We start from the raw sequence: 26,390 nt of genomic DNA on the forward strand, positions 1-26,390 counted from the left end.
AGTAAAATATGTATGTAGAAATTAATTCAATGAACAAACACAATTCTATGCATATATCATCAAATGCCTTTAAAGACGTGATATAATTTAATTATTAGAAGATTTATTCACATGACAAGTGTAAGATAAGATGAAAGGAAGGTGACTAGTGTAAGATTACAGGAAAAGACACATGCATAACATATCACAAAGGCACCAATTGTACTTTATGAAGAAACTGTGATAAATTGTGAGATAAATATATCTCCTGTAAAATTAAATTAAGGATGTCAGGTAAATAATGACAAACTAACATATTGTTTTGGAAATAATTTTTGAATGACACAATTTAAATATATATATTAAAGAAGCAAAATATACTCCATATATGTCTCTTAAAACATTACAGACTTTTTAAAAATTAATTTATTCTTGTTATACCTCAATGGTTATCCCATCCCTTGTATCCTCCCATTCCTCCCTCCCTCCCATTTTCCCATTATTCCCCACCCCATGACTGTTCCTGAGGGGATTTACCTCCCCCTGTATATGCTCATAGGGTATCAAGTCTCTTCTTGGTAACCTGCTGTCCTTCCTCTGAGTGCCACCAGGCCTCCCTCTCCAGGGGACTTGGTCAGACTTTTGTGAAGCTCTGTCTTTCCACCTAATGTGAACTCTGTCCCTAAAACTTTTTTACACAGCGCTTAAATTCTACATTTTGGGTAAAATTCTGATCACATGCAAAAGATGTAAGCTCTATTACATTTCAGTTCCTACATAGAGATACATTGATAAGTTCACCTTGCCAACATTCTATAATTCCATCCTGATAGACACTATTGCCACTAGATGTTGAAACATATTATAAAAGGCAACAGCTAACAGGACTGTAAAGTCTGAAAAACTCTGTGATGTTTCTCCAGGATCAAAGTGCTGCTCAAAAAACGAGTGATGAATTGAAATCCTGTAATATGAAAGCTTAAATAATTCTTTATTTAAAGAATCATAAACATTTTAAAATACAGCTTTTCTTATGAAGAAAAACATTCAATTAAAAGCTTACTCTATAGGATGCAATCCACGTCCATTATTGTAACCATTGTGAAAAGCCATGATGGTAGAGATCATAAATCCTAGAATGGAATTGATTATACTGTTTACCAATGTGTTATGTTGTTTGGAGAGGGACGTTTGAGGGCAGCATCAGGGGTTCTTCTCAACGGCATTATGTTTCCTTATTAAGTGTTTTTTAATCCTATAAAAAATAAGATTAATATCCTTTTTGAAAGAATAGCACTGCTTTAAAATTATTATAAATTTTATGTTTTGGGACATATATCTCATAAATATCTATATTTACTTTTTGAAACACAATCTTTTTTCTTTTCTGACATGCCTTGTGAATGTCTGCATTTATCACAGTTCTTCAGTAGAGCATAAGTAAGTAGATATAAACTTAAGGCTTTTTACTGTGAATGTTCCATTAGTGGAAAAAACCTTTAGCAACAAATTCTTAAGCCATGCTCACTTGTATTAAAATCTACTATATTGCCATAATGACTAGAGTGCTTTCTCTGAACTTTCTATTTACCAACTAATAACTATAAAATAGAGTCTCTTGACTACACAACCTTCATAGAGTGGTGCTGTTTTATTAACCCAATTATACTGTATGCTCTAAAACTTAAGGCTGGATTCCAGTGATTCTGCTAAATCATTATTTGTGCTTGGAATGATGATAAAGCAAACTGTAGAGATATGTTCCTCTGCTTAAAACTAGACAAAGAATGGTGAAGCCGACCTGCCAAGGCCGTGTTGAGGCTCTTGTATGTAGCACTTAACTTTTTGTTTCATAGAACAAATATAAAATATTAAATTTGAGGTAATAAGCTACATTTAATTATATTTATTATAATACATATAATAATTTAATATATATACACATATGTATATATAAATTTTATTCTGTCAGGTAGTCATTGGGTTCAAATTTTCAAATTCAGTTTCTGACGGAGTTACAAATCAACTGTGAGTAACAGGAATGTGGCTAGCATGGTATAATTTATGGACAGTGACAAACCTGAGAATCTCTGTATGATGACCTGCTACACTGACACAATAAGGAACTGAAAACACAATAGACAGAAGTGTTGAGTTGTAAATTTCAACAACTTGCTGTTTTAAGATTGCTTGCAATTCTAATTTGATTTATACTTCCTACTAAGACAAGTTGATAAACATCAACAATTCCCCAAATAATTTACCAGAGATAACATTTTATTTCAATGACTTTTTGGACGCAAGGGGGGAAATAATATGAAGAGAATGCTTATACAGAATCAAATAAGTATTTTAGCAACATATTTTTGCCAGAATATGGTTATAGTATTTTATTAATAATTCATATTAAATAGATTAAAATATTACATTTGAGGTAAGAAGCTACATTTAATTTTATATACATTTGTACAGCTCTACTATATATATTAGTTTTAAATCCTATTTTGCAAATAAACCGCTATAACTACCTCAGTAGCATAATATAAATCTGATTTAAAAATATACACTTTGCTGTAAAAATTTAAGAGATCTGGCTTACTTTTTGAGAATGGACTATTAAGTTGTAACATTTCAAAGTTATTTTAATTTGCTCATGCTAACATGGTTATGAAATATTGCTAACTATGACTTATTCACACAGGCATAGATATGCCATTGCAAGCATTATCTAAGAGCATAGCCTCAAAGTAGTTTTTATTCTTACTAATCAAGGACTTGTGTAAGTTCATTAAACATTCTAAATGCCAGGGTTTTATATTTTTATATAGACTATGGTTAACACTCTAGTTTTGTTTTTTTTTTTAATATCAGTGCCTGGCATAGGCTACTCATTTGGTTACTTATTATTAATACAATAAAGTATAGAGAAAAAAATCATAAATTAGTGACATAATTTAAAATGGTCTTTGCTTTCTTACAGTTAAGCTATCATCCCAATCTTTATGAAATAATATTTAAAAATAATTGTTAGCCTAAAGTAAAATGAAGATGATAAGTCTTTTGAAGAATAATTTTGGAAAGTAATTACTCAAGTGAGATGTGGTTTTGATCTTTTTTTTTTTTTTTTTTTTTTTTTGAATCAACAAGCAACTGTAAGTTCATTTCTTTTACCAGTTATGAGGTGTTTATTCATTAAGTACACCTCAAAGAATCACTGCATATTTACAGTTCCCTTTCTCCATAAAAAGATTACGAAGAGATGGTAAAATAGTTACAAAGTAAAATACAATTGGATTAGAAATGCAACAAGGACAACTAGATCTCTGCACAACTACACTGTAGAACACAGGTGTTTTAAGCTCATATTTTGGTTATGAAAGAAGTTCAGCCCTTCTATAAAAAACAAAAGCGCAGTGGCCAAATCGTGTGAGCCCCCATCAATTATTCTTAGCAGGTCTCTTATTTTTGCTGTTCCCTGATTTCCTGTCGTCTGTGCCTAAGTCTTGAACAGTAACCACTTCAGGTATGTCGGCGATAGATGGGCCTCGGAGGAAATGTCAGCCAACACAGGAAAGCAATTCAGCCATAACGATGTAGGCAGTCCACCTAAATTGTAGCTCCACGGGCCTGTATATAAACCCAACTACTGAAGAAAAATGAATAACTTTCTGAAACATCTGTTCAGCTAGCTTCTGCCCCACGTAAGCCACTGGGTCGGCAGTGAGCTCAGATGGTCCAGTGTACTTGGCAGGGATCATCAACACGGACAGTAAAATGAGGGTAGCCGATTCTTTTAAAAAATATTTTATTAATTTATTCAATATTACATCTCAATTGTTATCCCATCCCTTGTATCCTCCTGTTCTTCCCTCCCTCCCGCTTTCCCTCTATTCCCCTTCCTTAGGTCTGTGACTTAGGGGGACCTCCTCCCCTCTATATGCTCATAGGGTATCAAGTCTCTTCTTGCTAGTCTGCTATTCTTCCTCTGAGTGCCACCGGGTCTCCCATTGGCTAGATCTGGGTAGGGGTTCGATGTTTATGGAAAATGGGGGAAATAGAAGGATCCAGAGGGATCTGTAAACCTACAAGAAGAACATTATGACTGGTGGATCTGGACCCAGGGCTTCTACTCAAACTGTGCCACCAACCAAGGACAATAGGGAAGCTGATTCTTAAAGCTTATGGATTGCAGAGTGCGACACTGAATGTAGCCTAGCCGGGCTGCCGAGCACCTGTGTCCGAGCAGTTCAATTTTTTCTACCTTTGTACATCTTATACCAATTTTTAATTTTGTTCACACTACCCTATTGAATAATTCTGTACTAATTAATAAGAAGTTAGTTTATGAATATTGCAGTCATTTGAGTTAACATCATACCGATAGCAGATTTTCCATATTTAACCAATAGTATAATAAAATTTTAGCTAATGTGAAAAAATTATTGCAGATATGATTTATGCTTTCCTTAACCTCACAGTTCCTGAAAGAAAAACACTATTCTTCCACTAAATAATTTTAGTTTTTAAGAGTTTGTTTGTTTGTTTTACTGACTCTTCAGAGTTGTCATAATGACTGTTGATAAGCCACACTCCCATGAACTGTATACATGATGTCATTTAACTGCCTTCTTGGTAACTGTTATCTTTTTTCTTTATTATGAACAGAATCTATTTTAGTAGGCCAGAGGACACACATCCTTCAGGTGTTAATTTCCATTTTATATAATATTAGTGAAGAAGAAATAGCTTTCGTCGATCTTGCAGTCATTTATATGTCTACCCCATGAATATAGATTAGTAATAATGTTATATGTTTAAAAATTATTAAACAAATAAAATTAAAGTTTTTGTAATAAATTAGAAACATGTGGATGAGATGTTTGTTAATTAACTTGAAAGTACAATTCTACAATGAATGTCTAAAAAACCTCTAGAGAACATTCCATAAACATAATTAAATTAAGAGTACTTATGGATTAAATGTGAGTCATGAGTGTGTTTAAAATAAATGCAGATGCCGACAAGATGACTCTGCACATAAATTTACCTGTTTCAAAGCATGATGCATGAGTTCAATCCCACACAGTTCCTAGAATGGTACAGAGAGAGTCGAAACGCCCTAGTACTCGTCTGGCTGCCACATGCATGCTGTGCAAGCACATGTTCTATCAATACACTAATAAAGCATAAATAAAAAGTAAAAGTGATGCAGGATATAATTGAGAAATGTTTTTAGGAATTCTAAAATGTAAACTAAGCTTTGTTTGCCTTTTACCTAAACACAGATATAATTTACTTTTGGAAGTTTTATTGCCTCTTACATTAAGAACTATCAACAGAACCAAATTTAGTGATAAATTTCACAAACATATATATAAAAAACTTTAGGAGATATGTACATATATGACACTATAGATATATGTTAATATCTGCTTTACAACCATAAGCTTGCAAATGACATTAAAGAGCATTGAGTATTAGTAACTGGAAAATATGGTTGAAAAGCATCTTCCTATCTTAAGTAGGGCTTGAAACCTGCTGCAGGGATTGTTAGAATGGGGGAATGAAAGGTAGAGTAAGAATTATTTTTATTATCCTGACTTGCTGTGTTCATACAAAGCTGAAAAATTCTCCTTTCAAGGCCCGTGAAGAACTGTGTTTCAGAGTTTGTGGGGATCTTATTAAATTCATAGATTGTTTTTGGTATGGTGAGAATATATCCTATTTTAATCCTTCCTATCCAGAGATTAGGAGGTCTCTCCATATTATGATACATTCTTCAGTGTTTTTCTGTAAAACTTGAAATTTGTATCATACAGTGCCATGCATTTGGTTAGAGTTACTCCAAGATATTTTATATTATTTGATGCTGTCATGATGTTGCAATCCTAATTTCTTTCTCAGTTACTGTGGTTTTCTAAGTTAATTTTTATCCAGCTACTTTGGTAAAAGAGTTTATCAGTTATAAGACTCTATTCATGGAACTTTAAGGACTATATGTATACACTATTATATCATGTGTATATAAAGATGCATTGACTTCTTCCTTTGCAATTTATTTCCCTTTGACCTAACTCATCTGTCTTATTGCTAGAAAAACTTGAAGTATTATAATCAGCATGCAAGAAGAGTGGTCAGTCTGTCTTGTTTTGGATTGTAGTAGGGAATTCTTTTGAGTTTCTCAATATTTAGGTTGATGTTGGACATGGCTTTGCAGTAAATTTGCCATTGCTATGTTCAGGTGTATCCCTTTTTTAAAACAAATTTTGCCTTAGTTTTCAAAACTAAGGCACCAGCCAAGGACAATACAGGCGGTAAACTTTAAACCCCTTCCCAGATCTAGCCAATGGTCAGAATATTCTCTATAATTGAGTGGAGAGTGTGATATGACTTTCTCATGTACTCTGGTGCCTCACATTTGACCATGTCCCCTTGAGGGGGAGAGCTGGTGGCACTCATAGGAAGGATAGCAGGCTACCAAGAAGAGACTTGATACCCTATGAGCTTATAAAGGAGGAGGAAGTCCCCCTCAGTCACAGTCATTGGGGAGGGGACTAAAGGGAAAATGGGAGGGAGGGAAGTATGGGAGGATACAAGGGATGGGATAACCATTGAGATGTAACAAGAATAAATTAATTAAAAAAATTAAAAAAAAAAACAAAAAAACCTAATTTTGCCATAAACTACTATCATGAATTTTTCTGCATAGAATGCAATGATTATATGTTTCTTGACATTCAATCTGTTCACAGGGTATAATACATATATTATTTTCGTGTGTTGAACCATCTGTTAATCTCTAGTAAGAAGACTACTTTGTATGTGGTCTCAGATGGATTTTGCAAGTGTTTTACTGAGAAGTTTGGAATCTACAATCATAAGAAAAATGTGTCTATAATTCTCCTCTTTTATTGGGTCTTTATGTGGTTTGTGTAATATGACTATTGTGACCTCTTAAGCTGGATATGTTCCTTCAATTTCTGTGTTGTCAAATAATTTGAGCAGTATTTCAGTTAACTCTTTGAAAGTCTGTGCTACATCCAGATGGTCCTATGCTTTATTTTGTTTTTGTTTTTTGTCGATAAACTTTTAATTATATATTCTTTTCACTGTGGGTTATAGGTCACAATTAATTGTTTATATGATCTTTTTTTCCTTTTTTTATTATTAATTTATTCAAATTACATCTCAGTTGTTAGCCCATCCCTTGTATCTTCCCATTCCTCCCTCCCTCCCGCTTCCCTCCCTGTTTCCCTCCCTTATGTCTGTGACTGAGGGGGACTTCCTCCCCCTGTATATGCTCATAAGGTATCAAGTCTCTTCTTGGTGACTTATTATCCTTCCTCTGAGTGCCACCAGGCATCCCCATCCAAGGGACATGGTCAAATATGGGGCACCAGAGTTTGTGTGAAAGTCAGATCTCCTTCTCCACTTAACGGTGGAGAATGTCCTGTCCATCGGCTAACCACTTTGGAAATCTATCTGGCGCTTTCTCAGAAAAATGGGAATAGGGCTTCCTCAAGACCCAGCTATTCCACTCCTTGGAATATACCCAGAAGATTCACTACCACACAACAGGGACATATGTTCAACCATGTTCATAGCTGCCTTATTCATAATAGCCAGAACATGGAAACAGCCTACGTGTCCCTCAGTAGAAGAATGGATAAAGAAACTGTGGTACATTTACAGTATGGAATACTACTCAGCTATTAAAAACAAGGAATTTCCAAAATATGATCTTTATTTTACTATAGGAATTGGTATGTACAAAGAAAATTATTTATTTCTTTTAGATTTTTCAACTTGGTAGAGGTCAGCTTTTTAAAGTATGTACTCGGTTTTCACTGGACTTTCTAGGTTACTGTTGGTATGCCCTTTTGTTAACTCTGTTAATTTCTGTTTTCTTTCTCTGCATTTTACTAATGTGGAAAACACAGTGTTTTTTTTTTTTTTTATTCTGTCAAAGAACCAATGTTGTATTTCATTAATTCTTTGATCTGTCTCTATTTTATTAACTTTAGCATTAAGTTTGATTTTTTTTCTTCTACTCTTTTGGTTGTGATTCTTTTCTTTTTGTTATAGAATTTTCAAGTGCAGTGTTAAGTTATTATTTAGACACTTACTGCTATAAATTTCATGAAAAATAAGAGATCTTACGGAGATATCTCCCATAAATTCAAATTATAGTACACACATATAGTAAAGATCAAATCATAGGATTAGTACAAAACAGACATGTTGATGAACTGAATCAAATAGAAGATACAGACACATGTCCTCCCACCTCGGGAAACATGATTTTTTTAAATAAAGAAAACAAAATATGTACGAGAAAAAAGACACTATTTTCAAGATGGTACTGATCAAACTGACATCTTCATGTAGTTGAAATAAGATAGACCCATGAATATCTTGCTTCATAAAACTCGATACCTAATGAATCAGACGTCAATGGAAAACCACATACACTAAACATGATAGAAGAGAAATTCAGGAATGTCTTCTAACACATTGACAGAGAAATGTACACAGAATTAAAAATTCTGAAAGAAACACCACTTATACCAGAACTGAGTTCAAAACTTGGGAGGTAGAGGCAGGCAGATAGCTGTGAGTTCAAGGCCATCCTGGTCTACAATGCGAGGCCAAGGCATCCAAGGCTAACACAGAGAGACTCTGCCTCAAAAACAAAAGAAAACAGTGACAAATAAGATCTCATTAAAAGAAAAGGTTTATGTACAGCAAAGGACACCATCATCCAAAGTGAAAAGCTACAGAATGAGAAAGTATTTAAACCATATAAATAATTGATAGAGAAATAATATACAAAGCATATGAAAATAACTAGAAACTGTAATTAAAGAAAACAAGCAATTGGTTTAAAATAAGGTAAAGGTCTAGCCAGAGAATTAAAACAAAAAAAAACACACACACAAAAGAAAAGAAACACCTCAGATAACTAAGAAACTTTAAAAAAAAAAGTTAACATCCTTATTCATCAAGGAAATGCAAATCAAAACTATTTCATATTTTATCTTACACTATCAAAATAACAGCTCATGCTAGCAACTCATTTGTTTCTATGGGAGTGAAAATCTATACAGCCACTATGGAAATCAGTGTGATAGTTCCTCAGCAAGATGAGAATCAATTTACCTCAACATCAGTGTTGCCACTCATGGGCGTATACAAAAATTCTACATCATACTAAAAAGCACTTACTTTACCATGTCCATTGCTGCTCTGTTCATTACAGCTAGAAATTTGAAGCAACCTAGTTGCTTCTCAACAGAAGACTGTATTAAAACTGTGTCCCATGTTATAGAGAGTTTTCAGTCACTATTCAGGCTGCAAACTGTCTCAGTCATCTTTTCAATTGGAAAGCTACTATCCTGCACTCCTGGCATATTCAGGTAATCACGTTTACTCCTTCTCAACTCTCTGATGGAGTGGAAGACCAGGTAGGTTAGTTTTACAATGAAGCTTAGTTGTTTAGGGGTTAATGTTTATAGGTCTAGATAGATATTTTAAACTCATAACGACGAGATGTGATGGATATTGATTTACATTCAGAATTTTAGACGCACCAAGGTAGGAAAGATGTTTTCTTCAAGGCTGTCAAATGCAAATAGCAAAATCAGTAAGAATGTAATATTTATATAATTCCTGATTATGTCATGGTTCTTCCTGCTATAGGGAGTTCATATATATGCATGTGTGTATAATAATATAAATGTATATGTAAAAAATAAAAAATGTTTAATTAATTAAAAAATGAAAAGAGTGACTTTTATCTGTACTGAAAAATAAAACTCTGTCACATTTATACAACTGAATGTTGCTGGCCCATTACAGAAGGTTTCACTAGTCTACACCGGTCCTGATCTCTCTCTTCCTAGTGCCTACATGTATGGATATAGAACTCTCAAATACTTCTCCTGGACCCCCTCTTCTGGCTTGCTGACATGCTGTCTAAATTTCAGAAACTGTAAGGAAGCACTTGTTAAAATACCTTCCAAGACTTGACATGGTCATGGTGTCTCTTCACAGTGCTAAGTGAATGACAAACAATTGTGGATGCACAGTTTTTATTAAATAATATAAAATGATTCTATAGACTAAGTCATTATAAAACTTGTTATAGAGACTACTGAGCAAGATGGACTAAGGTTCCTAAAGCTGAATATTTTAGAATATCTTGTGTTAGACATTATATTGGGAATAATTTTTCTTTCACTATTACTTCCTACTTAATATGCTGTGATATATATATATATATGTATATATATAACCAAATTGACATACCTAATATAAACTGATTAGTGAGTAATATAGTATAATATTATGTGAATATTTGTAAAAATTTTAATTTAAAGCAAATATAATCACTTGTATTTTTATTACATTTTCACTGCTTACTTTCTTTGTTATAATTTCATTTACTTTCCACTAAGCCTTCAGGAATTTGTAGTTTAAGACTGACATTGTGATCCAAACCAAAGTTCCTGAAGAATTGGGACATAGTGATTTGTCTTCGATGTCCACTGGGTGAGGTAAAAAACTAATTCTAATTTATACAGGTTACCCCCACAGAGTCTTCTGTGTTATCAACAGACATGTTTTCATACTTACATTTTATATGAGTAACACAACTCTTCTGACAGTTAAAACTAGTTAGGGAAGAAATAAAATAAAACTGTGTTCCATTGTTTTTTCCTGACGTGAAGCTTCAGTTAGCCAAGAGTATACCTGAATTTCAAGTTCAGCAATGTGCACCTCCCCTGTTTGAATAATTTTTTAGCTTCAGGCCAATGAGGTTCAAAATCCTGGTGATAATATGCAAACTCTGTGTTACTAGAAAAATATTAAATATTAAATGGTATCAGTCTTGTTTCTAACCTTTAACACCCACCCTGAATCTAAGGTGTATCTGCTCCAGACTTACAGGAGGCTCTACATTCTAGAAGGTGTTAGCATATATTTGCAAACTGCAGGATTGCCTTTCTTCTTTATACACAGTGAGCAGATCCAGAATACTGGAGAGCATCATGAAACTTGTGCATTCCAAGGCCAATGGTATGTAATTATTGGAAGGCTTAATTTGCTGTAGATTTCTTGTTGTACAATACATTGATCAAAGGTCATGTTCTATTCAATACCATGATAATAAATAAGGCAAACTGTAAATCTGTGGGTTGTGAAAAAGTATTTCAGAAAGAGAATACATCTTCACATTTATAAATAGTGTGTGTATCCAACATTTATATTTCTCTGGTGATTATTGTTGTACTTTTTCAGTTTCAATGTATCTTTAGTAAAATAACATAGTACATGGTTCGTTGTATAACACTCTGTATCTCTTCAGTATTTTCATGGAAGTATAGGCACACTGGCATTCACAGAGTAGTTTCATATAAGACCACTATTCTTCAAGTCTCTTTCAAGACTATGAAAGAGAAGTTTTCAATTGCTTTATATTCTCACCAATATTTTATTTACCAGTTCATTTTCTCTGTTTGCCAACCTAGTTAATTCTGTGGTATCCACTGTGGTACTCATTTGGATGCCCCGTGTTTTCTCAGCACTTAATATTTCTCAAATTCATATCGATCAGTCATTTTTTTTACTTTGGAATTGATTCCTTCAAATTCTTAGTAAAAATCTTTAGTTCTCTAAGGGAACAAGAGCACTCCACAGGACTGTGAAAGTACTGCCAAAAAAAAGATGGGGGGGGGAGAAATTTGTATATCAAATTTCCATTACTTTCTGAGGGATTTTGTACTTGTGATCTTGAGAGATATTGATTTGATCTCTAATTGTTTTTGTTGCATTTTAACTAATTAATTACTTTCTATGGGAATAAATTCCTGCTACTATGTGTATAGAAATCTGAGATTACAACGTGTTGACAGGTAGGGCAGGTATTGGAGGAGTTTACAGGAAGAGTTAGGGATGAATATGATCAAAACACATTATATAAAAAACTCAAAGGATTAATAAAGCTACCTGTTAAAAAAAAAAACAAAAATCAGTGGTTTTTATATAGTGTTTTTACAACAAGGAAAGCTGTCATTTTTCTTTTCTCTATGCCTCTGAAAGAAGCTGAGAAGATATTTTAAATTACAGATTATGTACCCCTCATTGTGAAAGCTCTTTGCAGCAAAGTTCACAACAGAAAACCACAGACTATCAAGATGGAAAGCTGTGGAGGACAGTCCCCATGGTAATACTACCATACACATGACTCAGAGAACAATGCTGAAGATATGAGAGAAAGATGGTAAGAGCTAGATGATCATGGATTTTACTACAAGATAGTGTCTCCTAGTAATGCCATGTGCTACACATATAAAATCTCACCAATATAACTGCCCAAACATGAGTTGAATGAAGAAAGACAATATTAACAGCCTTGTCAAAGTAGAAGAAAAAAGCTCGTGAGGCCTCGTCCCTACAAGAAGAATTACAACAAACTGGTAAAAGCTGGGAAGAGGAGAAGCCATTTTCACTAAAGAAGAGCACACCAATTGGTTGTCCAATGCCCAACAGTCAGCCCTAAAAACTTTTATGCAAGTACCACTATATGAACTGAACAGTTTTTATTGTGAAAACACACACACACACAGACACACATATAATAAATCTACATATGCATACACACATGAAGCAACAATTAGCTACTCTAAGATAGTATGAATAATGAACAGGAGTGTATGGGAGGGTTTGAATGGACGAATTGGAATGGAAAAATATTATAATTATATCATGATCTTAAGAAGAGTCAAAATGATGACTTAACTTTCCAAAAGACATAAATGATTGACAATAATTCAGGAAGTCAGAGATTTGAGTGGCACTGTGTTATATATCTTACCTATGGTATAAGAAGGACACTATTGAAATTCTAAGAAGCTTCCTTTTTAAAGGAAATTTGCAAGAACTTTGTTTCAAAATGAGAAACAAACAAAAAAAGGCCTTAAATTTTCACTTCTTATGAGAATTTATTCCAACTCCAAACACCCTCAGTATGTCTACTAATTGATTAGAAGTAACCTAATGTTTACAGGTAACGAACTTTTGAACATTTACTATAGTATTTCTGTTTGTTTTGAGGAAATTTTTCTCTTCACTGCAGGTGAGTCTTAGACTTGAAATATGTCTAACTAAAAGCGTTGTAAGTATGAAGATGAACTCACTATGTACCAAGGAGCTAATGGGCTGTAAGCTCACTAGACAGTCCCTTTGATGTGATCATGTTAAAAAAGATTTACAAATAATGATATTGTTAAAAGAAATAACATTATAAAATGTAAAGCTATCCTCTATGACTGAGTGAAATTAAGGAGAATTTGAGACATGAGAAGTAAGAGACCGTGGAAAGTTTGTCTATTAATGAGGAGCCCACCTGGACCAGGAAATTAATTTTGTTGAATAATGATAAGTGTAAAACCACAATAAAAATACTATATAGATATGTGTGTAGTTGTGTGTCGATTATAAAGATAGTGCACAGCTGTTGTGATGAACAATAGAATATGAAGTGACTGTAAAAAGCATCAGAATTGAAATATAATCCCTTAGAGTTCTTGTTTATCCATAAATACAATATCAAATAGATTAATAACATTGGACAAAGGAGAACAAGATAAATAGAGTCAAAGGAAACCAAATCTTTCCAAATTTTTATTAAGCCATTCTTTACAAGTTTTCTTAAGCACATTAGGAATAGATTTGTGAATATAAATTTATCTTAGAAAATCATAAATTATTTTACTAATTCAAATGTTATAAGTGAAATATAAACTAATTAAAAAGAGATCCTGATTTTTAAGTAATAGTCTAAAATAAGTGAGACTGTATATTAGAAAACAAAGCACTGCAACATTTTATTGCATTTTGCATCATTTTTATAGCCCTGGGTTAGCCTTCCAATTTATTCTTGTACTTCCCAGGGCCTTACCTGTAAGAGCACTTCTGACACAGCCTCCTAAGGCAGTATTCCTTGTTCACACAAATCTCTCTAGTCTGTTCTTCAGACTGAACTTGCTCCCAGCTATGGAGTTGTTGGAGAGAGTTCATAAACTATTCTACCCTGAAGTGAATTTGAAAGAAATATTGCATTAAAGGTAAAGTGATATATTCCGTGGATTCTATAATGGCACAATAAGTGTACCTGTGGGTGCATTTAACATAAGCTATCTGGGGAAATGGAAAACCTATGTAACCATTGGCGTCAGGAACAGCAACTCTAGAGATTAATTAGCCAACAAAACACACAGACTTCAGTGTTTATGCTCCACAACGTTCTAAAAAAAACCTTATTGTATGAATGGTGTTTTAATTATAAAAGAATATAATAAAATAAACAGTTTGTACTATGAATAATTCCTAGGAATCTAAAGACTATCTTCCTCCTTGGGAAAAGAGGTTTTATTAAGGACATATTAAGTATTTTGTTTGCATCTATCTCCTTAGCTGAGACTATTTCTCAGGTTTGTATACAGCCTATATATTTAACATAACATTAAATAATCAACATAGTACTTTATCCAATACTGAAAATTATATTTAAATATTTTAACTTTAAACAGATGTAACTATATTGTATCAAACAACTTAATGAAAATTCTATAAATTCCTCATATTGAGTCATTATAAATTTAAGAAATGTCAATATGTGACCAACTTCTAATGTATACTTGGAAGTGTGTGCTATAGAAAAACACGTTTTTTTTTTTTCTGTTTCTTTTTGTTTAAACTCTGTTACATTTGAAAGGCAACAGTACAGAGATAAGCAATTATGAAAAATGTTAATTATTTTATCATTGTCTGAACTTTTATGTGTGCTCTATTTTATGTATTTTAGCTGTTATGTAATTTAACTTATTTTAAAATTTACAAATATATATGATGTTAACTTAGTTTAAGAAGTATATTGCACACCTGTATAATTTCTATATTTTAAAAAGGAAGATGTCTTGGTTGCAAATAGAATCATGCAAAGTTCAAAATCAAAAGCAACAATTAATGTAACTTTTTGACATTGTAACAAGGGTTTGGATATTTCTTTAATACAGTGGATTTTCCTCCTTTTTTATATGTGTACTAAAATATGGCTCTAGAATTTTTGTGTATGATAATTTGTTAGGATAACAATTTAGTATATATATAATGTTGTTTAGAAAATGTGAATATGAATAAATGTCATGATTTAGTGGGAAGACCTACAAAGTAAATTATTCCAAACACATAGGTTATGTAAAAACGACTCAAATCCATGATTTATGAACTAGAGATAATTTAAATGAACATCAAGTTGGTATCAAAATTTATGAAATCATCTACAGAGGAAATGTTCTTATGTGGTATTTACTATGCACACTTCTATTTCTACCACATATTTTGGGAAAAAGGAGGGCTGCATCATATTATGACACTGGGCCAAGTGCCATACAGCGAGCTATATAAGAAGGCGTGAGAAGCACTTTGTGGTGTAAAATTGTGGAGCAGAGCTGGTAATAGTGTAGTAGGTATATGATTAAAATTTACAAATATATAAAAATCTAATATACAGAACCAAGCAAAGATATAAGGCAGTAAGCAAAAAAAATGAACTCAAAATATTATGGTATTTTTTCAGATGATAGGAAAGTAGCATATTTATTTTTATTCTTATGTAATTGATCTAAACATAGAACAAGCTATGCCATGCATGTGCAGGAGGAGTACAGGTGACACCACAGAGAAAATGGCATCACATTGTCTTTGTGTAATGACACATTGATCAAAAATAGAGTGTCCTGTGACGTGACAGCCTCGTACGTAAATTGAGTAATCAAGTTATGACCACCTTATTTTTCATGACTCCTCTCTGTCTCCTCATGGAGATCATATGTGACTATCTTATATTCTTTCCTTTTGCTGTGATGAGATGTCATGGCTAAGGAAACTTATGGAAGCAAATACTTAACTGGGGGCCTGTTTACGGTGTCAGAGGGTTGCCAGGCAGAGAGTGAGTAAGACTGGGTTCTTAGGATTTTTTTACAATTCAGAGTCCATTGTACCTCTCAGTGAGACAAGTCATCTCACAAGACCACATTTTAAAGCCCTTCCTAAAAAGTATATTTGGAGACTAAAAATTCAAATATATGCGTATGTGGGGTCCATTCTCAGTCAAATCACCAAGGTGAACTACTCCTTATTTTTTTCACTAGGCCATGACAGTCAACGCACATTGACTCCATATTCATTTAGTATTAAGTTACAGGGTGTGAGTTCTTTGTTTGGCTCTGTATCACCAATTAAGTTTTAAAGACATCGTGCCATCTTCATACAAGTTTCTTCTTTAATACCTAATCAGCACATGGTAATCCAAATAAGTCCTTTACACATATAAAATTCTTTCCTTTTTAAAAAATAAAAATACTTATCCTGTGTCTTGAAGTTCTACGTTCCATAGCCTTTTTAAGGTAAGGTGTGTCACCAACATCTTGCTTATCACTGTCAACTTTCTTTCATGCTGTACAAAAATGTACCTGTGGTCTAGTTCCATGGCCCAGTAGCTTCCCACTAAAACAGTCTTACTTATTTGTATTACTAAATACATCCTAGAGCTAGTCAAGGCAGCACTTTGCTGCCACGTATTTCTTTACATCTCCATAAGCTCCATAGTGCCAAGGAAAGGAGTATCTCATCAGAGTAGATATTAAACATGATGTTGTCAAAAATTTCATAAGAAACATGTTTTGTTTTAATATATTATAACTCTGATTGCTTCCACATGATGTAACAAATTTCAATAGTTGTCCTAGTTGTAATCAAAGTAATCACAGAGTGCTGAAACTTGGCTCAGCTCTACTCTAGAGAATATGTGCTGCAAGCAGTGCATAAATAATAGTGAATGTCACAGCACATTGAGGAACATAGAAACTACAGAGAGGTCATTCAGATCACAAACCTCATTGATCTCCTCTGCCATTTAGCACAGTGGGGAATAATGCACCAGGACTTTAGTGTTTCCCGGGTTCTACGGTCTGTCTGAATTTCAAAGTCAATCTTTTAGACTTGATAGCAATAAAAAGGTATTACATACTACTTAGTAATCAAAATGGCATTTTCATTATTATCTGGGAGCTTTAAATACCTCCTTTGAGATTCTCTAAAGGGATTCAATTTCCCTTTGACAAAATGCATTTGAACAGGGCATAAATAAAGGCATGGCAACAAAATGTTTCCAGAGGAATCAAGGAATGTAGGGTCAAAAACAATCTTTGATATGTAAGTTGTAAATAAATAAAATCCATATTTTTTCTTAAAGCCTGGCCTGGTAGGCTCATTTGACAGATTTTAAGTTGCAGGATTGAAGACAGATAAACAGCATAACTAAAAGAATATTTCATGATTATTCATGAGTCGAATGTAATAAAAACTATTTTCCTTGTACAGCAGATTTTGTATACTAAAATCTGTAGCTTTTATTATGATGGGTTTTGTATAAAAAATGTCATCAGGTCTTAATATCATATCAATTTACCTTAGAATATCTTTTAAATTTTAGATCTTGACCCAGGGTTGTGCTCTTTTTAATTATATCTGTAATGTTCATTCACAAAGTAAGTGATAATGTGCTCTTGTTACATTAAGCTATGTATGTATTTTATATGATTACAAACATATTTAAAAGCATACAAAGTATAATAAACTATTTCACTTTACTTGACTATTAACAAATGCTGTCTGTCTACACCTTGCATGAATAAACTAATTTTTGAAATATGTTCAATGCATATATTTGTTCCTTTGACTCATATTAATATTTTGATATATTAGATTTTATGGCTAGACACTAATAAATTATTTTTCTAAATGTTATATAATAATGACAGACCTACCAAAATATTCCTGGTACAAGAATATGAGGAATATTATTCAAATGATCAACTGTTTTCTGATTGAACTATATTCTGATTGAATGTATTTTACAAAATGAAACTCATACCTGGTATCATTAACCAGGCCCAGAACTCATGGCTATGTCAAATAATGGTCCTTGTGTATCACTACTATAAATCTGCTAAGTAGATAGACTATTAAAACACTATTTATTTATTTATTTATTTTTATTTCTAGGTATATCTCTCTACTCTCATCAGAGAAAGTTCTTTTTTTCAGAAGATGATGATTAATACAAAAACCCATAACCGGTGAAGGTAAATCATCAGAGATTTTTCTGGTTTCAGATCCAAATATGACAGCTATGTAAAAATACCCCCCAAAGGAGTGTCATCATAGAAAAGGCGTCATAAGGAATTTAAGACCTGGAAGTGAAGGATGACATCAAAAAAACAGTGTGTTTTTGGATATATGGAGCTGCGCTTTTGTGCCTTTTAATTTTTTTTGAAATTTATGGATCTCTCTCATACATTTCAAAATATTTTACTCAACCTCCTGTTTTTTTTTTTTGAATGACTAAATTTATTCATCCATCTTACTGTGTTGACTATCAAGTGACTTATATTTGTGAACATCCAGCCCAGAACTTGACATTATAAACTCACAATTAATTATAACTTATAACCTGTGTATAGACTCAAAAGAGGTCTTATGATAAATTCTGTAATGTTTTCAATATCTGAAAGCAAAGTGTTCTGATTGCAAATATAAATAACTCCTTTTGTTTAAGTTACTGTTATATGATTCTCTGAATATGATTTCTGCCTCTAACTTTACCTCAGCTTATCATGAGATAATCAAAGCTACTGGCACTTGTACAAAGTCCCACAGAGGAGTATGCAATTTATGGAAAAGTTATAATTCTTTACTTTATCCCATGAAAGTTTATTTTCACTTCTAAATAGTACTCTGTATATCTCTCTCATAATTTAAAATTTAGATAACTTTATTTATGTCTTTTTTGAGGTATGGATGGAGTCAGTGAGAGGAATGCATCAGATGAGTTTTCTTGAATATGGATATTAGTGCACACTAAGGTACAAAATATATGATATGGACAAAAGCAAAGGATGATAATTAAGGCTTCACTAAAGGATAATAGCTAAAGTAGGTATATCACAACTTACCTCCTCATCAGTTTTGTGGTTATTCATTCTAGCTTCTCTCTCAAAGCACACTACATTCCCATATATAATGTTCTGAAGCCTTAATAAAGTAGATTTATCATCCCCAGTGATTTTTATCCTAAGTTAGATCTGTTACCTCTGTTTACAGAAGGTATAAACTTGAAAACGGCTATGAGTCTTGTGAACTTCAAATTAAAATCTGTACAATTATAGGAAAGCATCCACATTACACATGAGAAAGGGGTATTTTGTAATACACTTTGAAGGTTTCCTTTATATGGGCTAAGCACTGAGAGTCGTATGGAAGAATGGGGGCAGAGATGGAAGGGCCGAGAGGCTTCAGGAGGCCCACAAAGAAACCCTAAAGGCTAGCAAATCTGTACCCATGGTACCTGAGCAAACAGGAACCAAGCAAGGACAATGCATGCAGTAAACCTAGACCCCATGTTCAAATATAGTCCATGGACAGTTTATTCTCCAAGGCAGTGTGAGGAGCAGGGTCTGTCCCTGAACTCTGGTGCCTCAGGTTTGATCAGTTCCTTTTGGTGGGAAGGCTTAGCAGACACACAGAGGAAAGGTGAGCAGGCTATTGTTATGAGACCTGATAGGCTGTGGTCATATGGTGGGGAAGGAGGTTTCCTGCTGTCAAATGTCTAGGGGAGGGGAATAGGGCAGAAAAGAAATGGAAGGTGGGAATGAGAAGATACAAGTGAGGGGATAACAATTAAGATATAATCTGAATAAATTTTAATAAATTAAATTTAAAAGATTTAGAGAATTAATAACGCTACTTAAAAAGAAAAAAGAAAGACAAAAATTCCTTCCGTACTATGTGATTCCACATCTGACAAGATTTCACAGGCGTGCCTTATAATTTTTGGTGTGTTCTATTTGGTAGATAATAGTCACGTGAGTCCCTTAAGTAAGATTTTACACTGAGATGTCGTTAGAAGATAAGACATACATGCAACAAAATCTAAATAGATAGAACAGCAAAGTTGGTAACTTTATATATTAAGAAAAAATAGCATAAATTAATATAAATATTTGACAGAATAAAGAAATCATCTAAAATAATTGAAAACAGTCATGGATAACACATTTAGCTGAATTAGACATTTCTGAACTCAAGAGAATGAATCACATTGATTTTGAGATATTTATAAACTTTAAGAATATATATTATGTTTTACAAATTTGTAGACTTTTGAGGGCATTGTATAAAGATAAGACCCATGAACTTTAACATTAACTTTTGACACTGATCACCCTATTCTCTGAACCTTTTAGAAATACTGAGAATAAACAGATATCTAATTCAAAACCGTGTTTCTATGTTCATACTTATGGTTTATCATCAAAACTCTTAAATACATACTATTTATCTTTAGATTTAAGTACATATTTTAGTGTTACATGCTGGGGGAAAATGTATGTTAACAGACAGATACTTTGGAATCTAAAAGTTTTTTAAAATATTTATTTCATACATTGATAAGAAGATTTTCAAAATGTAATACACACCATAAATGATTTTGATAACCCTAAAATTTCACTATACATCCTTTACACCACAAGGTTAAAAATGATACCTAATAAAAAAGATTGTATTAACCAAACCTTGAATTTTTAAGTATAGTAACAATTGTCAAAGACATCGCATGTAATGTTTAAATGTTATAGAGAAACAAGTAATATGAACCAAATCTGTGTCAAGTATGAAATATACATAGCAAGGCTAAGCTTTCCCTCTTTCTGCCCCTGTGGCTTTAAAAACATCTGTTAAATAGACTGGCTTATGAGCTAACCCTTAATATAACTCAAGAAATATTTTACCTTTTCTTGACCTTCATTTGCTAGAGCAGTGGTGCTCAATATGAGGGTTACAACCCACTGGTGATCAAATGACCCTTTCACAGGTTACTTAAGTCCATTGGAAATGAGAGAAATTTACATTAAGATTCATAACAGCAGAAGAACTAGAGTTATGATATAGCAACAATAATATTTTTATAGTTGGGGACACTGCAAAACAGGGAACTGTATTAAAGGATTGCAGCATGGCACTCTCTCAAGCCAGGGCAAAACCAAGCATGCACATGTTGACCATTAAGTTGTATCTCTAACCGAAGAGCAAGTGTCAATTTACTGCCACTCCCCAAGACCAGCTCCAGAAACAGTGAAGAGGAGAGAAAAAGGTGTATCCATGGTAGGGAGAATTTAGCAGGCAGTGAATCGCTGGTTAAGGGAAACCAACCACTGACTGAACAACTAGTTAGGGGAACTAGTTGTTGAGGAGATGTTGAAAAATATAGGAAAAAGAAATACTCGAGACTCAGGTGCAAGCTGAAGGTCTTAAAGCCCAGGAGAACTTTTTTGTATGTCCTTGTCTCTGTCTTTCACATTGTCTGTCTGTCAAACTAGCTGTCCCCAATGGCCAACCAAAGTAAATTATTGAAATGAAGTTCAATTTTTTTTCCAGTACAGATCACATCATGATATTTTTTTATCATTACAATCACTAGGGCAATAAAAAAAAATCAACAGTCTAACAAGGAAATACAAAAAGTTCTGTAACCCACAGCAAAGATCAATTAATTTCCAAACAATGGCCAGCATAACCTGCTTATTACTTCGTAAACAGTGCTCAGGAAAGTTTAATCATAAATGTTGCTGGGCTAACGCCAATGTTTTTACAATATGGTCATAGCAAAATAGCTTGAGGTAGACATGCTCTAAAGAAAAAACTTGACCCACTTCCAGTCCCAGACCAACAGGTGTGTTATCTAAGCCTAGGCTAACTGCCAAAGGGTCCTCTATTATAAAATATCTGAAAAGCATGACATTTCAAGTCCAACTTCTATTACTCTCAAAACAGACTCTAAGGAAACGTTTCTACAGTAACAGTATCTAGCCAGGTACTGTTATGTCTAGGTCCTTACTTTCTTACATGCAGTTTCTGCTTAGGTGCTCACAGTCACAACAAAAAATCCTCTATCATTGTCTCAAGCCTTTTGCCAGATGCCCCCTTCCAAAATTTTCTATGGGAGAAAGCTTTCCTTATGACAGAGAAATAAAGAGAATAAACAGTTTAAGTGGAAATAGAATATTTCTAAACAACATTACACCTGGACCATACATAATATTTGGGGACAGTGCTGATCAGCTGGAGATCTTTGGAACTTTCACAAACAAAGCCTCAACAGCTGCTCTGGAATTCTAGAGATCATGCTGGACAGTCGGAGGTCTATGGAACTTTGTCAAGCAAAACCTGTATGACTTATACTCATGTCTGCAACAATTTACAGCTTTTGTTAGAAGAGGATTCAGCTGTCTTTAAGAAATGAGAGGAACAACACCCTTCATAGTAGCCACAAATAAAATAAATTATCTTGGTGTAACTCTAAGAAAGCAGTGAAGGAACTGCATGATAATAACTGCACGTCATTGAAGAAAGAAATTGAAGATAGAAACTCTCCCATGATTGTTGATCATTAGGGTTAACATAACAAAAATGACCACCTTACCAAAAACAATCCACATATTCTATGCAATTCCTGTCATAATTCCTACTCAATTATTTATAAACCTTGAAAGAGCAATTTCAATATCATATGGAAAGAAAAAGAAAACTATAATAACCTTTACAAAAAAAAAAAAAAGACATCTTGGGTATCACCATCCCTGGTTTCAAGCTGTACTACAGAACAATAGTAATAAAAACCTCATGATATTGGCATAAGAAAAGGTTGATAATGAAAACAAATAAAACACCCAGGAATAAACCTACACATCTATGAACACATGATTTTGACAAAGAAGGCAAAACCATTCAATGGAAAAACATAATACATTCAATGAATGCTGTTGGTCTACCAGTATTTCTGCATGCAGAAGAATGCAAATACACAAAACTCCAGTCAAAGTGATTCAAAGACCTCAACATAAAACCAGATACATGAAATCTAATAGAAGAGAAAGTGAGGAATAGGCTTCAAAGTTTTGATGTAGGAGACAACTTCTTGAACAGAACACCAACATTCCAGGCACAAATATCACCAATGGAATAACGGTAACCACTGACACTATTAATGATACTCTGATATGCTTTCAGATAGGAGCCTAGCATAGCTCTCTTCTGTGAGGCTTCATCCAGCAGCTGAAGGAAACAGAGCTCAGAAGTCTTGTGGTCTTGTGGAAGAATGAGGGGAAGGACTAATGGAGCCTGAAGGGTCAAGGACACCACACAAAGATCTATAGAGTTAACTAAGCTGGGCCCATGTGGGCTCATTGAGATTTAGCCACCAACCAAAGAATATCATGGGTTATACCTAGGCTCTTAGACATTTATAGCCAATGTGCAGCTTGGCCATTATGTGGGTTTCCTAAAAATTAGAGTAGGGTCTGTCTCTGATTCTGTTGCTTGCCTTTAGATCCCTTTCCTGTCACTGGGCTGCCTTGTCTGGCCTCAGTGGGATAGAATACACTTAGTCCTGGTAAGACTAAATGTGACAGTGTGGGTTGGTACCCATGGGAGGCCTCTTTTCTTTGAGGAGTATGGAATAGGGTGAGTTGTGAGAGTAGGACTGGGAAGAGAAGAATGATAGTCTTTGATCAGGCTCTAAAGTGATTAAATAAGTACATTAATGATAAAAAGAGCATTGACATGTTGTACATAGGCCACAGGTGAACAGGGTTGAATGTTGATTTTATATGTCAGAAAAGAAATTTTTGGAAGAGTTCACCTGCTGGTCAATTTCTCTGCAGTCTCATAGTGGTAAATAACATTCAGAGATATATGATGACGCATCTTATCAGGGAGCATTTTGACCTTTCAGAGGACATAAAGGGAAGGCTCCTTTACTGTTTCTTCTCTTCAATCACTTCTGGTGACACCTTTAAGCAAGCCCAAATTAGATACCTTCTTTTACAAGTATCTTTGGTCTTGTTGCATCTTCACAACTATAGAAAAATAAATAAGAAACATAGTTGTATAGTTTCATCATATTTTCATTTTATTTTTACCTATTTTTAGATTTTTCTTTTTGAGTTAGGGTTTTCTATGGAGTTTTGACTCTCCTAAAACTAGAGCAGGAGTAGATATAGACTAGGGTGGCTTTGAATTCCAGAGATTCTCCCTCTACAGCTCCTGGAGTGTTGGGAGTAAAAGGTGTGCCACCACAAGTTCATTTACTATCCATCATGTAGCCACAGTATTCCAGAATCTAGCTCTCATATTTAACACAATTTTCTACATTTTAAAGAAATGTTGCTGATGTTTAGCTGCTCTAATTTCTGATTGATGGGGCCAGAACCCAAACTGGTAGAAACTTTACAGTAAATTTATATCAACACATTGCTTTCTAAGTTGTACAATTAAATATATGACCCTAAGATACAGGTATTTAATACTCAATATGTTCTGTTTCACAATTGGCTATAACCTATTATTTATTAATGGGAAAGAACAGTTTATGAAATATTGTACTTTTGAAGTTGATCAGTATCAGGAGTCTAAGAAGCCTCATACGTTGGATTTCAGAGAATTTATGAAGCCGTCAAATAAATGTGTCACTACCAAAATAACCAGCAAACACTGCAAAGGATTACTGCAGCCATTGTTCCAAATAAACAACGTTTTACAACTAGACATAAACATTCAGAAGTTTTTTTGTCTTTGTTCTTATTTTTTTTTGCTTTATTGTTATTGTTTTATTTTGGATTTTTGTGTTGTTTTGTCTTGTTTTGTTTTTGTTAGCATTCTATCAATCAGAGGCTCAGAAAAACCTTGTATAGATAAGTCAGAAGGTAACCTTGGGAGGCTAGAATATATTTTTGCTACATGTGTCTCTTAGATTTTATTAGAAACCATAATTTGTAAATTTTAGCCTATAGAAAGTAGTCTGCAATTAGTATAATAACTGGGGAAGCTTTTAAAAATCACATTTGAAGATTTTTTTTTAAATCCCAAGAGCAGAAGTCCCTGACATATTTTCTAAACACCATTTAAAATGTTGTAATGGTAAATTCAGATAGCTCCCATATTTTCTTATCTGTGATCAGAGAACTCACAAATTTACTAATCTTAGTCATTTATTTTGGAGGCTTTAAGGCTATACTGATGATGAAAACTGGAAGGTGCCATTTTCCTGTCATACTTTACAATACAGGATAAATTACATATGAAGAAACCAGTTCTCCCTCCAAAAAAAAGGCATTTTTTACATATGCCTATCTTGTATTTTCCTCAGTTTCTGTCTTTCATCAGAGAACTGTTAAGCTTTCATATCATACTGCTGTTTCTGAAAACTATACTTTTCTGGTAGAGTTTCTTACATACATAATACATTTTTGATGGAGAATTTCTCCCTAAAGAATAAACATTTAAGCAGCGATAATGTTATTTTTATATCTTTCAATCCAATCCTGAAAGACAAGGAGTAGAAGAATTACTGAGAAGAATTAATATTTGTCAAATCATCTGCCTTTATACTTTACCCTTCCATAAGAATAATAAATGTTCATGCCATTTTCTTATGTACTTGGTGTTCTACACAATCTCTTCTCCATGCCTCATGGGCTTATTGAAGCTTTCCAATGCAGGTTCTTCCTTCTCCATTTTCACATCAGCTGTTCTCCTATGCCTGCTCCACATTAAATAAAGCTTCTATTCTCTATCTCATGCTATTACTTTCTTAGTTTCTTCAACCTACTCTTGTAAAGTTAAATAAAAATAGAAGACGGTATCTACATTAGGAAAGAGCACATTGGGTGCGTCTTCCTGAAAATGTGTTATCTCATATATTTTCCATTTATATCCATTGACTTACAAATATATGGCTCAATAAAAATTTCACTATGTAGGTATCACAAAAATTGCTTCTCTTTATATTAAAAATTTTAACAATATGTTTTTTAAATTATTATTATTATTATTATTATTATTATTATTATTATTATTATTATTATTATTATTATTATGACTTAACCTTTGTTCATTGCCTGCGGGCAATGTGATTATCTTACATAATGTGCTTATCTGATATACTGTATGTTCATTTTAAAATCATCAGGAAGAGGTACCTTAGCCACTAATAACTGTTTCCACATGAACAAATAACACAATACATTTACACATGTACAGAAATTCTCCTTAATTTGTGCAATCTAATTAATCAACCAATATATTTTCAATCATTTAGTGAGTCTTTTTTTAATGATATGGACTTGGACTACTTTTGTTAATTGTGTGTTGAAAGTTTTCAAATGTTTACTTTCCAAAGCCCTATGAGATTCAGACTATCTTTGAGAATATTAATTAAATGGATT

The 26,390-nt window shown here is 33.4% G+C and overlaps 1 pseudogene; it reads right to left on the reverse strand.

Moving 5' to 3' along the window:
* Nucleotides 1–3,416: 3,416 nt before the first annotated feature.
* The window catches only part of LOC127202332 (signal peptidase complex subunit 1-like), a 75,129-nt pseudogene continuing 52,155 nt past the window's right edge, over nt 3,417–26,390 (reverse strand).

The sequence above is a fragment of the Acomys russatus genome, chromosome 18 (assembly GCF_903995435.1).
Source record: "Acomys russatus chromosome 18, mAcoRus1.1, whole genome shotgun sequence".
Lineage (NCBI taxonomy): Eukaryota > Metazoa > Chordata > Mammalia > Rodentia > Muridae > Acomys > Acomys russatus.